An 11,293-nucleotide genomic window follows, 5' to 3' on the forward strand; every position below is an offset into this window, starting at 1 on the left:
GTTATGTTAAAAAAAAAAAGGTGTTAAGTCACAAAATGCGGTAATAAATATTTCATTTTTGATTTTTTGTTAGGCTTTTGTGTTCTTAATAGTTTTAAGGCAAGGTCACAAAATGCTGACTGTGTGTGGTGTTAAAAGTAGGTGATGGTTTTCCCCCAAGAAGCTGAGTATATTTGAAACTTAACTTACCAACAATTTTTAAGGAAACTGTCTATAGCCTTTCAATGTATATTTGGCCTATACATTCTACCAGCAGGAAACTTCTAAAGGTACGAAATTGTCTGTGTGTTATGAGCCAGGTTGAAAGCTCACCTTCAACATGCCCAACCTCCTTTTCGGATGCATGATGTTGAAAAAAAATACTTTCAGATAAAGCTTTTCATGTTCAGCGTCTGCCAGAATAAAGGGCTTCTTCAGGGTTAATTTTACATCATAAGAAATAACTAACGTCTGTGCTCAAGATAATTCATCTGCCTGTGTTTTTTCTGTGTTACTGACTAAAATACTGTTGAATATGTAAATTAAGATTTACATATAGATGTTCATAGATGAGTAAACAACTTCTATGGAGTTCAAAATCCTGAGTTGAAAAGATTAATCATTAATATTTAATATAAATTATATTATGATGTCTTTTTATTTCATACACCTCCATGTGTAGGCATGCTAGTGTGACAATTTGGTGACTAAATTTAAATTTTTTTCAAAACAACAACAAAACAGGCAATATAATGACATTTTCAAAATTTCATGCAACATTCTTGGAAATCTGTGTCATTAGGTAGCTGATACTGTACAATGCCTGCTAAAGTGTGCAAAGTAAAGAAAAAGTATGAGATATTTGCATGCCCCTCAATTTTTCAAATAACTGTATTCTCCTGGAATTTTGTAATAACTAAATTTTGAATCCTATGTTTAGAAAGGATACTATCATAAACTTTAGCTGGTTGTTTGATATCAACTTGACAGGCAAATAGTTCATTATCTCTGCAAACTTGGAGGAGATCCATAATTGTATCTTATTTGGGGTTCTTCCATCTTTCCATCACAGACAGCACTAATAGAAGTTATATATAAATGAACAAGGAAAGAAACTTCCATTGTTTGAGTTATATTTAGCTAGGTAGGATTTTTATAAATATGTTTATCCATTTAGTTCACGTGCTGCTGTTTAAACATAGAAATAACACCTCACAAAAAGTTAACCGTTAATGGAGAAATTCTGTGCCACGTGGAAAAGAGAGAGCTGCCCTCTCATTTGTGTTATACCATTTCACCTGGAGGGGTGTTTTTCTTTGCAAAATTTAAATATTTGTATATTTCTAGTTTAGGTAAACTTTGACAAGTTCTCCAATTATAAATTAACTCTCACATCAGCTGAAAAAAGTTTTTGGCAAAGTTGTTCTTCTTTTCCTCTCAGTAAAGTAGATGCTGCAGGGTTTTCTTGGTGATTAGCTCCTGTTTAGGAAGTGTTTAAAGAAATTACTATTTATTTCACCAGAGTTTAGATTCTAGAGCTCTCTACCTTTGGGTTTAATGAATAAAATCATCTCAGGCTTAGTTTCTTCAACAAACCCACATCCTATCATGTTAACCGCAACCCTCTGAAATATTTGGAGATGAGTAATAATTGTAATAATATTTGTTTACATTTCCTTGCTCACCCCCGCCCCACATGCTAAGAAAGAGAGGTGGTAGAGTTGTCCAATTTTTATAACTCTTTTTTTATACCACCTCAGAAGGCACTTGCTCCTATCTCGGGTTTACTATTTAGTATAAAGAGTTCCGATTTGGGTATATTTAAGAAAGACTCAGCTGTCAAAAGCAAAGAAACTGGGAATGGTGTTTTGACAACCATATAGTGTTAAAGGAAATACTGTAGTCTGAATAAAATTGCTTATGTTCTCCAAAACAAGAGTAATATAAAAACACTTTTTATTTATATGGAAAAGCAAAAGCAGAAATAAATTCCAAAGGTTTCCCTTTCTTTAAGAAATTCTGAGAGAACTGCAGTCGCCATCTGTTAAGGGTTGGGAATTGAGCAAGAAGCCACATTTTGAAGGAGAAAAAGAGAGAAAAGACCAGGAAAGTCTGTATCTTCCATCCACCCCTTCTCTCTTCCAGCCCCTCCCCCAGTTCGGTTCCCCCAAGGTCAGCGCCCCCCACTCTCCCCAGCTCACCCTAGTTAGCTTTGCCGAGAAGAGTCCATCAGGATGCTCCTGGCCTCCTCGCCCCTCCCGCCCCCGTGGGCCTGTTAACCCGGAGCAGATTTGGGACGGGAAATGTGGCTAATATCTCTAGCAGCTGTCAGAGGAGGGACCTTCCTTCAAAGGGACTGGACAGGGATCTTCCACAAGTTCCCCATTAGTCTTGCAGACCAGCAATTTGATAAGGAGCCTGGACCTCCGCTGCAAGTTGCCACTGTGTTAGAAGGGCCGGTGTCTGGGTGTCTGGATGCCCGGAGTGGCCCTGGCTTCCCAGCCTCCGCCCCCGCCGCCCAGCGACCAGGGTGGGTGGGGACGTGCGTCGGGGAGCCTGGGACCAGGCCGGGCCGGGCCGGGGGCGCGCAGTCTCCGCTCTCACCTGGCCTGCGCTTTGCTGGGGTGTGTTAGACAGAGGTAGACGGACCTGCTTCAAATTGATGGGGGTGGGAGAGGGGGGCACCTAACAGCGGCAGTCATCAACCAGGGGCGTCGGGCGCGGTTGTCGAGCTCCCTCCGACGGGCCGGGGCTGGGAGGAAGCTGCGGCACAGGGGAAATGTGGGTCCGATGGGGGAGGCCGGTCGGCTGGTGATGAGAATGGAGACCGTCGGGGCCGTGTTTGAAGGGAGGTTTTAATATTAATAGTTTCGGTGTAGAGACAGAAGGGAGATTGCGTCTACGGCTCCTCGGGGCAGACTCTGGGTGACAGCGATGATGGATGATCCAGCAGAGCCCAACAGCTCCTCCCCTCCAGCCCCAACAGTGTCAAAGCTACTTTAGTTGAAGCTTTAGAAATAAAATAAATAAACAGCATCAGCCCCCCTTACTCTCCATACACCTCCACCCCCACCCCCCGCTTTCCGACATCGATTTATGGATCATTATGAATCAATTACTGCTCTCAATACTTTCCCATTGGCTTAAATAAAACAGTCAAAAGATGAAAACGTGGGGTTCGGTGAGGATTTTTTTTCTCCCCTGACAGGAACAATCGCAAAATCCATTATCTCATAATCAGAGGCACTGGGTTAGGAGGTGAAGAGAAAGGAAGGGGTCGCCCAGTACATAACTGGGCGCCGGGGGGGGGGGGGGGGGGAGCGGCGGAAGGGGGGGGTTGCCCAGCTGCTGCCTTTGTTCAGATGGGTTCGGTTTGTTTGTTGTTTGGGGTTTTTTGAGCGGGGGGCGGGGTGGGGGACCCGCTTGAGAATAAGATGCCTACAGGTTTTGTAACCTAATTATTTAACTCCTTGGGAGAAACCTCTTTGCATGTGTGTCTCGGCAAACATCAGATGTTGTTGGTAGTGAGGTCGCACATGGGAAAAGGTGTGGAGGAACGGGTCCGTGTGGAGGGCGGATTTTCACTTTGTTGTGAGCAACTGTGCGAGGGTTTGCTGCTGGGAAGGGGGATTCTCCCTCCCGCACGCCCTCCTCTCTCCCCGCGGTTGGCTGTTTTTGTCGTTGGAACTGGTTGGGATCTGGGACCGGCCGCCCCCGGTCGCCCCCACCCCCACCTCGGCCGCCCGAGGCTTTTCTCCCCTCTCCTGCCCCTTCCGCGGCGGTGTCGAGGTTCTCTAGGTGTTTCTATGACTACATTGTGTGTGTGGGAGGGTCAGATGTGGGGGTTGCCCGCGAGAGGGCCGTTCCTGGGCGATCATTTATCAATGTCACCCACATAATGATTCTCTCTGCAGCCTCCTATTGATGAGGATAATTACATTAGCTCAGAGTGACTGATCAATGAAAAACCACCACACAAAAACTTCTTTACTCCTCTATAATACCAAAAACCGATACAGAAATAACATAGAAAGCCTGATTTTCTTTCCCTTCTCTGTCCACCAATGGATTCTGCCCCCTCCCCCCAAAAAGGACGGGAGAGTAAAGTAAGAAAATAGACCCAGGTTTGTTTCGTTTAAAGGAGGATGCAATTTTGCCCGTGAATGCATTTTCTCTAAATGTGTTGGCTTTATTCCTTCTTTGGTAAAGAATATCAACGGATTTACTGATGTGAGTTGCTTTTCGACTCGTCTATGGTTTTCCGTTCTGTTTTATTTCTTTCCTCCCCTTTGGGCGCTCTTTTTTTTCTGCTTCAAAAAAAAGAAGACAATTCTTTTATAAATAACTGGAAAAGGAAATTAGTCTAGGTCCTCTTTTTTTTCTTAAGCGTTTGCCTAAGTCGGGTTATCTTTTGTCTTTATCACTTCATAAAGTAGCACAATTAAAGATGTGATGTTGCATGGGTATAAAGGGTGAATCCGTAATACAGCGACATTATATGCTATATTCTCGCCTGAAAGTTTGCAGCTAAATTACGATTTCGCTTTTTCTAGACTTAAAAATCAATATTTTCTCAATTAAAGAGAATTTTAATGCTTTACTTGCGAGTTGTTAAAGGCGCTGTAAATTTTATTGTAATGTTTCTTGGCTTCGGAGTAGATGCAGGAGGAGACCGGTTGATTCTCGTGGTCTTTTTCCTCTCAAAACAACCTAGTCCAGGAACATCCAGTGTGTCAGATCAAATCCAAGCAACAAAGGTAAGAAGGGTCCTGAGAGGGACGGGGCACAGGGTGGGGAGCCCTCCAGGGGAGCCCCCAGCGCCAGAGGCCATTGTCTTGTATATTTTCACCTCTCGGTGTCCCGCCTCCTGAAAGTGACAGAAGTGTCCATTTTACTCTAATCTTTCTCAAAGAGGAGCACGTTCGACTCCCATCTGCTCTGTGATGGTCAGAAAAGAAGCTGCATTTGGGGAGCATTCCAGACTCTTCCCGACGTCCCCCCTTCTCGCTTTCCTTTCCTTATTTCGCCAGAATTTAACTCGGAACTGGTTCTTTTACAAATTCTGCTGTATTTGCTATGTGTTCTGGCCTCTCTGTCAGAACTCCTTCCCCACCCTCAAGAGCACTCACTGTTTACAGATGTTTTCTCCTTCCACTCGTCCCACCTAGTAAAAGTTCCCGCAGAGAATTAACTGTGGTGTGTTAATAGCCTAGGTCTGCTACTGCTCTCTCCTGCAAAGTTGAACCCTGGTAAGGTGGAGAACGGCCTTGGACTAATGCTGGAGAGCAGCTCTAGGCCGGCAGAAGCTCAAAGACTTGAGAATTGCAGGCCCAGGGAAGCAAGGTAGTGAAACTTCCAGAATGTAAGGCAGAGAGGAAGGTAAGAAAATGAGCCTAGAATGGAACCTAATAAGAGAAGAATAGGCGAGGCAGAAAAATGAGCCTTTGGGACCTCTTTGTAATTGAAAAAGAAATAATAATGAAGGGAAATTGAATATCTAAAGCTTGCTATTAAATTTTTTTTCAACCCCATGCCTGTTTAAGAACAAGTCCTCAGAGATGCCAGGAAGGGCCTGAGTTTCCAAATGGAACTGCTCACAAAGTTCCTTTGCAGTTCCCTCTTCAGTTAATTTGGTGGGAATGAGAAGACCAAGGAGAGGGCTGTGTGTGTGGTGTACCAAGGGCTTGTGTGACAGCACGATGGGAAGGGCACCTAGATATAATGAGGCTGCTGTTTTAAGCTGAATAGAGGAGGGGGGAATAGAGAAAAAGCCACACAACACCCCAATGCACTTCAAAATAATTCTCACCTACCTGTCTTTCTTTTTCACTAGAACCAAACACTATCAAATATTATACATAAGTGGGGGAAATTTCTAGTTCATCGTCTTTTGTCTGTAGACCCACCAGATTGATCCCCCTTCCCTTAGATTCCTGACATGTAAGCCTAGACCACAGCCTTTTTATCAAGTGAGTGGGGCTTTGTTAATGTATTTTGTACTTTTCTGCTTTCAGTCTAAGTTTGTCGCTTTGGAAGAAGGAGGGGTGCAAGAAAGGAGGGGGAGGGGAGCAGAGCACAAAGACTTTATCTAGTTCTCACCAAGCAGGTTTCAAAATAGGAACTTGTTGGTGGGGGGGGGGGGAGAAAGAATGAAAAAAAAATAAAGAGGGGGTGAGAATTGTTTATCACAACAGGTTTACTTGTGTGGAAGAGGGGTGATTCTGCGAATATTTTACCCTTTGAGGATTCTGTTTGCTTCATATTGAAACATTTTCCAATTTTAATCCTTTAGCAGACAAAACGTCCATATAAATATGACATGGGCCATTGGCGAAAAAACGAACTTAAACTCGGTGCTCGGAGAGGAGGGGGTGTGGGGAGGAGAGAGGGTCTTTCTGATTAATAACTAGCAGGGTAATGTTGAGGGCTTTTTCTGCCCGATTGCCTTTTTGAATTAGAGCCGATTTCTTCACACTTCAATAGTGCCTGTCTCCTTTAAAATGACTGGCAGATTTGTTTCTCTTTTTTTCTCTCCCTGAGACTTAATGATGTAAATTTTCTAATTAGTTAAATCATATTGCTTAAAGGCCTAATATTTACCGTGTAAGAAGTGATCATCCTGATTTGGACCTCTCGAAATATTCCGAGAAATACATTTGGCTTTTAGGCTGAGATTTGAGGGAGGACGAAGCTCTCTTACGGGAAGCAGTTTAGAGGAGAGAAGCCGCGGACCCGGCAACATGTTAAATTAATAGTTGAAGTTGAGCTGGGCTCACACCCCAAGTCCGCTTTTATTTTTCAATCAGCGAAGATTTAATTGGCAGCCCTCAGGCCGGGCGATCTGATATTTTCTCATTAGTTTCCCATCACTAATCTTGAGGGTTAGATTGGCTTAAAGGTTGTCAACATTTGACCAATTTTATTTAAGGAAAAAAAAAAAATCACGCTTTGTGGCTCCGGGATGTGAAATCTGCAAATAAATCCTGCTTGGATCAGCGGAACTAACGGGCAAAAAAAATGTTGACTATTCATCGTCGCATTTAATAAGTTGCATTAATGTATATTTCAAGGCTAGGGAGAGGGATTATACATGTGGTGCATAGATGCAGATGAAAAGAGGTTGATGGTGAGGGGCGTGCACTCTAAGTGGGGTGGGTAGGTAAAGTGAGACGTAGGTACATTTCGTACAGAGGGTAAATAACCCAAGTGGAATAGCTGTTGAGGGTTTAGGAGCTACAGTCCCTCCTCCCCTTCCTTTTGCAGCTGCGTGAAACTGCAAAGCCTGTCTTGCAGCTCTGAGTAGCTCGGCTGTCTCGTCCAGAGATAACATCAGAGCGCCCCCTGCTGGCCAGCGAAGCAGAACGCTGCGGGTCAGCCCCCTGCGAAGCAAATCGTGTTTTTCTGCGCCCCCGGCCCCCCTTCACCGACTCCTTCCACTACCCCAACCTCGGTTCTGCAGGAAAACCCCGCGGCAGGGGAATAGCTTGTCAAGGCTGAACATTTAAATGAATAAATGATAAAAATAATAATAAAATACGAAGGAACCCCCACCTTCACTTGGCCTTCGGGGAATAAACTATCAGATGACTAGGAAAGGGACACATTTTCTTTTTCTAAATCTCTTTATTCTCTGGGTTTTGCTGTGGTTGGTTTGTTTCTGCAGAACGGTAGATTCTGAGTCCAAGGAAATGTTTTAAAGAGATGCTGCAGCAGTTTTTACAAAATGGATATCTGATGAGGAAAGAGGCCGATAAAGTACAATATTTTGCAGCCTCGCAAAATAAAACTCCCCGGGAACTCGCACTATTTCAGGAAAGTCCCGAGGAATCGGAATTCAGAGCCTTGTTTTGAATGACCCTTTCCTTGCCCGCAAAGAAATAGCTGCCCCTGCCCGATCTTTTTTTTTTTTTTTTGCAAAATAGAGAAGGTGTTTAAAAGTTGTCACCGTACCTACCTACCTACACACACAAGCATACACACGTATACTGGTCTTTTCTCCGCGTGTTCCTGTTCTTTCTTCGCCCGTGCTTCTTAGTTTTGCTGGAAACGGAAAGGGTAGTCGAAGTGCACCAAAATAAACCACCACTGTCTTTGCCACTTGATCTTCTTCTGGTGCTTCACGTCAAATGCAAGGTGTGGGACTGGTACGATTTGAGAGTGGGTTATTTTTCAACTGTTTCGGTACATACAGACATTTCCTCGGCTTCCCAATCAATCTTCAGGGGATTGATGAGCGCTCTTACGCGAGGGTGCACAGGTAACGAAGCCGGGGCTATCTCGGGCTGGCAGACGCCCCGACTCCACCGCCAGCCTCGACTCCTGGGAAAGGCGCTGGCCGAGCAGCCCTGACACCGAAAAGTCTTCTGACCACTGCTAGACCCCACTTAAAGACTGTCAATCTGCAATGCGGAACGACTTTAGTTTGTGGGGAGTTTGGGGGTTTGCTTTTTGAAGTCCGGGATGGCGGGATTTTGTGAAAACAGCTCTCCGAAATGAGGCGCGGGGGAAGGAGGACCGGGCAGGGAGGGTGGCAGGGGAAAGGTAGGTCTCTTGTTCATTTCTTGCCAGGGTACCAGGACCTTCTAGTTTAAAACTCCGTTCTCTTCCCTCGCTTCTCGCTAGAAACCCCTGTGTCACGCCTTCTCTAACTCTCCTCTTTGGGGACGCTCTGGGACCGAACGGGGTCTTCAGGGAACGAACGCTCCCAGGGCAAGGCGGAGGCAGCCCGCGTCTTCGCGCCAGTGGAGTGATGCCTCAGTCGGGTTGTATTTGAAGAACCGCTGGGGCTACTGTGACAACGAAGGTAAAGTTAAATATTTATACTCCAAGTTGTTCTCATTATTTTTTTGTCTGTTTTGAAGAAGTTCAGTGCTTTCCAACTTACTTTAAACATAAATCCTGCTCTGGGGGAAGCAGAATTTGCCGCCTGCCACTAGAGTTGACTTTTGGAAAGGTCTTCATTAAGCTCAGAAATGGAAGGGAAGTTATCTGCAAACAATATTGGTTCATTTAAATATATATGTATATATACATATATAACACATATTTTGTATATCTATATCTATTTACCTATCATAAAGAAAAGGAAGCAAGTGTCCTCCGTTGTAGCTGAATCCAAATAAAACTCTTTCCAGTAAGAAACTCTTATAGATGAAGAAAATATGAAAATCTCATTGTGTTTGTCTCAGTTGGACTTAATGAAATTTGGAGACATTGACAGTTTGGTCAATGGTCTAAGTAAATTAATGCAAAGGTCCTTAGGAAGAGACCATAAAACCTCTGGCCATTAATCTTACAGCACTTGAAGATTATGATTAAAAGAATGGGATCAGGAAGCATTATCATCTCAAATAGCTGTTAACTGTCTCCACCCCCTTATTGTGGCAACAAAATAAACTCACCACCAGGAAAGGTGTTTCTTCCTTTTTTATCCTTGTTTTTGTTTTGCTTTAAGGGCAAAGAAAAGAGAACAGAAGCAAAGAAAACCATCTCAAAAGTCTTGCATTTGCTGCTGTTAAAAGGCTGCTGTTCATTTCTGATTTCCTCATCTTTTGCTACAAAGGAAAAAGATATTGAATGATGTGTCTCCATTTGATGAGAAGAAAACACTAACAACAGTGAAGGTGCATTTGTTTTATTTTCTTTTTCCCTGGAAGAAATATTTTTAATATCCATCCATTTAGCGAGTTGAAAGCTGTGGAGATGTAAAAGATGTTCGCTTGTCCACATCTATTCACCGGCTTTCGTCACTTGAATTTTGTAGGCTTTTGTGTCAAATAGAAATTATGGAACAGAGAATTAGACACTTGCCAAGGAGCAACAATATTATACACTTTCAAGTAAATTCCACTTAATCCTGTATTTGAGTACTGAGTTGGGGGGGATACTATTTTCCCCTAATAAACCTCAAAGCCCTCATTAGACATAGAGAAAGAGGAGTGAGAACTCTATTACTGGGCATTCTGACAAAAATGGAAGCAGTGCCTCTCTGCGCCCAGAGCCCTAGAAAAGGACACCCCCCAAATATGCAAAAGCCGTTGTGTTTTCTTTTAGAGCCCTTAGTTGGGCAGACCTTTCCGAGAAACACACAGTAATTAACATTTAAAAAAGCAAAATGCTGAAACGAAGGGCGGTGGCTAACAGAAAAATAAACCATGCTAAAAATTCTTCAAACCCTGCAAATTTCCAGATGCCACAGAAAATCAATGCAAACGCGCACCCCTCCTAACTGAGCAGACAGCTCTCCTGCCGGGTGATGTTTCCAGCTGAAAGTGGAGTTGGAGATCCCACCTCCGCTGGAGCAATGGGAGATGTTGTCCTGAGGCTATCAGGAGGGGAGGTAGGGGGTGTCGCCCCCCCACCCCAGCCTGCGCTTCCCACCTGTTCCCTCCTCCCCCGCTGGGGCGCGGGAGAGGGGAGAAGCTGGGCGGATGCGGCCCCGAGTCTCCAAGGGATCTCACAAGCTGAGGCTCCTACCAAACCGAGCAGGAAGCCCCATGAGGCCCCTGGAGGCCGAAGGTCCGGCCAAAGGGACGCAGGTTCCCGGTCCGAGGCCGGTGCAACTGCCTGCCGAGTCCCGGAGCCAGGCTCCCGTGCCTGGGTGGACAAAAGGCTCATAGGCCACGTTGGTCCCGGAGCGAGTGTGAAATGCAATGGAGGAGGACAGTCTCCCCGTGCGCTAGGGAATGTGTGTGTGTGTGTGTGTGTGTGTGTAACACGTCCACTGGGAGCGGGCCTCTGGCCGCAGACGTCAGCTGGGGTAGTTCACCCCAGCGACTCCCCGGGCCCTGAATCCACACCTTCCCCTGGCCCCCACCCTCTGCCACAGCCATCCCCCCTCCCCCGGCCCCGCCCCAACTCCCTAGACCCCAGGCCACGCCTGCATAGGTGTGGTGCCGTTAACTGGAAAGCGCCTGAGAAAAGACCCACCGGGAGTGGGGGGAGGGATTGGGAAGAAAGATGGTCCTTCCAGAGCTCAGACATCCCTGTCTTCGAGTAATTGTCATCACACTCAATCTTTTCACCCTGACCTACAGTATCCAAAAAGCAGAGAGTGATTCGCGGGAAAATCGGGTTTAGGAGAACGTCGGGGTTTGACGCGGGCTCTTGAGACCTGCGCAGGCTTTGCTTAGATTCAAAAGTATGATTTTAATTTTCTTAATGACGCGCGCTCTAGAGCTCAGCTGGTAATGGCTGTGCTGAGTTTAATAGACTTCTGTCGAACAGAAAAAGACGGATAACTATTGGTTATAAGTAATCTGCTCTAATGCAATTATTTTCCCAGGTTCGAATGTCATTGTGAGGAGAGGGCAGG

General features: G+C 45.0%; 1 protein-coding gene and 1 long non-coding RNA gene across 23 annotated transcripts in view; both read left to right on the forward strand.

Annotated features, from left to right (window-relative positions):
- MEIS2 (Meis homeobox 2) overlaps nucleotides 1-62 on the forward strand; it is a 202,108-nt gene extending 202,046 nt beyond the window's left edge. For all 22 annotated transcript variants that reach the window (XM_070625779.1, XM_070625849.1, XM_070625875.1 and 19 more), the window contains one exon: nucleotides 1-62. This exon is cut by the window's left edge and continues 1,359 nt beyond it. The gene's annotated coding sequence lies outside the window, so the exon portion shown is untranslated.
- A 3,281-nt stretch (nucleotides 63-3,343) lies between these two features.
- Nucleotides 3,344-10,161, forward strand: LOC139084177 (uncharacterized). The gene is made up of 4 exons (XR_011541558.1): nucleotides 3,344-4,209; nucleotides 4,639-4,736; nucleotides 8,602-8,782; nucleotides 9,434-10,161. It is a non-coding gene; the product is annotated as an uncharacterized lncRNA (long non-coding RNA).
- Nucleotides 10,162-11,293: the final 1,132 nt, after the last annotated feature.

The sequence above is a fragment of the Equus przewalskii genome, chromosome 1 (assembly GCF_037783145.1).
Source record: "Equus przewalskii isolate Varuska chromosome 1, EquPr2, whole genome shotgun sequence".
Taxonomy (NCBI): domain Eukaryota; kingdom Metazoa; phylum Chordata; class Mammalia; order Perissodactyla; family Equidae; genus Equus; species Equus przewalskii.